Genomic DNA, 4,191 nt, shown 5'->3' with positions numbered 1-4,191 from the left:
TCTTTTACCAGTTCCATCTATGTGAAGATAAATCAAAGGTCCTATTCGACCATGGCTGGCTTTGCTTGGAAGCATGGAGGAAATGTTTCTTCTGTGTTCACCTTCCTCTTTGTAGACTGGACACTGGTTCAAGTCCATTTGATGGAGTCTAATAAATAAAAATATTTTATTTATTATTTTTATTTTGTTTTATGTGTATGAGTATATTGCCTACATGCCTGTAAGTGCACCTGTGTCATGCAATGCCCATGGAAGTTAGAAGAGGACATTGGATCCTCTGGAACTGGAGTTATAGACGGTTGTTAGCCTCCCTGTGGGTGCTGGGAATCATACCCAGGTCCTCTGCAAGAGCAGCCAGTGCTCTTGGCTGGTGAGCCATCTCTCCAGCCCCTCAAGACACTCTCTTAACTGTAATCCCTTACAAAATCAAAAAGCAAATTATATACTTCCAACATACCATTGCACAGAATACACATCCCCATTCCAAAAGGGAGATAGAGGTATAGTGAGGAAATACTAGAAACAGTACCGAAAAACTGCAGGGCAAACACCAAATCTTGTAGTTCCATGTCCGATGTCTGGGTTACTGCCAAAGTACTTAGATGGCTCCGCCCCCTACTGCACTCAACGTTTGTCACTCTCTTAGGTTTGTTCCACTCCCTGTATACATCAAAACTGCGGAAGTCATATTGCAAAAACGTTAGCTACATGTAAGGATGCAAAGGGCCTGAGTGGCTGATGACACTGATTGGCCAGGGACTATGGACTTCTAATTGTCTTTTTAGGGAGTACAACACAATTTAATGTGCCAATTTTAGTTGAATATTATTATTCACAGCTATAAGCATCCTGATTCAATAAGATCCTGACTACAATGAAGGAAGAAAAGATTTCACACCAAGTTATTTACTGCTTTCCCTCAGATATTGGTAATGACACTGAACACAGCATCTGAGAAAAAATGTGTGGTAAAAGTATTGTGCCAGGTTAGACTCCTGAGGGTTGCCCATCAAGTCTCAAGTATGGCAAGGTTAAAGAGTTGTTCAAAAATGTAGGAGGAAAGACACAGTCCAAAAGTGAAAATATACAGATTAAGAAAATCTTTTGGCAAAATTTGTTACAGTTATTAAATTCAATCCCCAATCTTCTCTGGTCATAGAAACCAGAACCCATTTTCCCTTAAAGCAAGTCATAAATGATAAAATGAATCCTCTAATTCTCCTTGGTTTTCTCTGGTAAGAGCTGGCCACAGGTAGGCAGAGGTAGGCAGGTCTCTGTGAGTGAGTTCAGGAGGCCAACCTGGTCTACAGAGTGAGTTCCGGGCCAGCCATGGCTACATATTGAATCTCTATCTAAACACAGACAAATTAATAAATAGATTTCTTACCTATCTAGTTTGATTGTATATCGTGACACCCCATGTCAGAAAGGGTCCTGCCTCATACTCAGGAGGAAGAAATCCTACAGCTATGGGACCAAAAACATTCTGAATAGACAAGTCTTGCTGAGTTTTGCTCCCCTTGAGGAGTTTCCATTAGTGCATTCCTTTTTTGTTCTATATGTCTGCTGCTTCATTGAACATCCCATACCTTTGGCGCTTCAGTCAGAAAACTCCTGTGTCATGTTTTGAAACTATGGTCAAATTAATTTATGATTTCCTCTCATCCCATTCAGACTTAATTTTTATAATATACAAGAAAAAAAATCAGTTCCTCCTTTCAACCCATACTGTTGTCTCATCTTGGAGATGGTGGTGCCTTAGGCATTTATGGATAGAGGCCAGGGATACTGCTAACCATCTCATTGCACACAAGACAGCCCCCACATAGCAAAATGCCCAAAGATGTTGATGGTGCCAGGGTTGAGGTATCCTTTTCTACACCAAGTACCTTTATGTGTTTTCTAATTTTTTTACAAGTATTTTATTTGTTTGTATTTGTGTGCATATGCATGCCACTGTGCACATGTGGAAGTCAGACAACAACTTGCAGGAATCACTTCTCTCTTTTTACAATATCAGTCCTGGGGATCAAATGCAGATCATCAAGTTTGTTGACAAGAACTTTTTCTCACTGAGCTATCTTATTAGCCATACCTTGATGCTTAAATTACTGAACAAGAGGGAGGATGTGGAAATGGCTCAGAGGTTAAGAGTGCTTACTATGGGATGGAGAAATGGCTCAGCAGTTAATATCACTGACTGCTCTTGTAGAGGACCCAAGTTCAATTCCCAGCTCCCATATGACGGCTAACAACTGTCCACAGCTCCAGTTCCAGAAGATCCGACGCCCTCTTCTGACCTCTACAGCATGGGTGCACTTACATACATGCAGACAATACACTCATACACATAAAATAAAAATAACATAAAATATTTTTTAAAGGAGTGCTTACTATGCAATCATGAGAACCAGATTTTGGATCCCAGCACCTATGTAACAAGCTAGGCATCTTAGCATAGGTCTATAACCCCAATTTTGAGGGAAGTGGAGATGGGAGGATTACCGGGGCTTGCTGGCTTCCAGCTTAGTGGAGAAAATACCAGCCCCAACTTCAGGGAGAGACCCTACCTCTAAAGAGTAGGCAGAGAGTAATGGAGGAGGACTCTCAAAACTCTCTTCTGGCCTTGAGACAAGCATATTGGTGCACACATGTGTGCACAGGCTCACAACATACCCACGTGCACATACAACACACAAATTTTTAATGCTGCACAAGCTGGTTTTTGTACACTAAAGTTTCTATAAGGAAAATAGATTTTTAAAGATATCCTTTAAGTTTTTTTAATTTAGTTTTATTTAATGTGTAATAGGATTTTTTTTGCCTGCATATATGGAAGTGTGCCATGTACATACATTGCCCATGGAGGCCAGAGGAGGGCACTGGATCCCCTTGGTATGGGAGTAATGGATGGTTGTTAGCTACTATGTGGGTGTTGGGAACTGAGTCCATGTCCTCTGCAAGAGCAACAAGCTGTCTTAACCACTGAGCCATCTCTCCAGCACCCACATAGAGTGGCTTACAATCCCCTGTAAATTCAGCTCCAGAGGATCCAATGCCTCTGGCCTCTGGAGACACCTGCAGTCATGTGTGTGTGCACGCGTGTGCACACACACACACACACAATTAAAAATAAATGTTAAAAAATAAGGTCACCTCACGGCTGGGAGATGGTTCAATCAGTAAAATACTTGATTTTCAAGCATGAGGACCTGAGTTCAAATTCCAAAACCCATGGAAAAAGCTGGGCATGGTAATGTCCATTGTAATCCCAATGCTGGGAAGACAGAAATAGGTGACTCCTTGGAGCTCACTGGCCAGTCAGTCTAGCTGAATAGGTTAGCCCTAGTGAGAGGCCCTGTCTCAGCAAACAATGTGAATGACTCCTAAGTAATGACCCGCAGTTTACCTCTGTCCTGTATATCATGCATGTGTGCATATGCAAACACAACCTTACACATATACACATACATACACCCACACACAATACAAAAGTCACCTCAACATTTGAAGGTTTGATTCCTCTCCCCTTGTCTTTTCTTTTTTGTGCAAGGTCTCACTATATAACGCAGGCTGGCCTAGAATTTGCTATGTAAACCAAGCTGGCCTCAAACTCAGAGATTGCCTCAGCCTTTCCTCCCGTGTGTGTGTGTGTGTGTGTGTGTGTGTGTGTGTGTGTGTGTTTGAGACAGTCTCCCTGTAGCCTCAGCTGCCCTGAAACTCACTATGTAGACCAAGCTGTCCTTGAACTCACAGAGATCTGCAGGCCTCTGCCTCCGGAGTGCAGGGATTAAAGGCATGTGACACCATGCCCCACTGCTTCTAACTTTTTAGTGATGGAATAAAAGGTATGAGACAGGGTCTCCCTGTAGCTCCAGCTGACCTGGATTCGCTAGCTATGGAAACCACGTTGGTCTCGAACTCACAGAGATCCACCTGCCTCTGCCTCCCAAGGGCTGATATTAAAAGCATGCGCCACCATGACCAGCCTGATAGTCTCTTCTTAAGGAAGGAATAAGGAATAATGAAACTGGCCCAATGAAATTGCTCAGTGGGTAAAGACACTTCCTGCCAAGCATGATGACTTGAGTGTGACCCTTGGGACCCACAGAGTAGAAGAGAACTAAATTTTACTAGTTGTCCCCTGACATCCACACTTGCATTTTGGCATGCACCCCCCCCCTACCACAC

Source organism: Nannospalax galili, unplaced genomic scaffold (assembly GCF_000622305.1).
Source record: "Nannospalax galili isolate Female #2095 unplaced genomic scaffold, S.galili_v1.0 scaffold1053, whole genome shotgun sequence".
NCBI lineage: Eukaryota > Metazoa > Chordata > Mammalia > Rodentia > Spalacidae > Nannospalax > Nannospalax galili.
The sequence above is the reverse complement of the archived record's forward strand: the minus strand, read 5'-3'. Positions refer to the sequence as shown.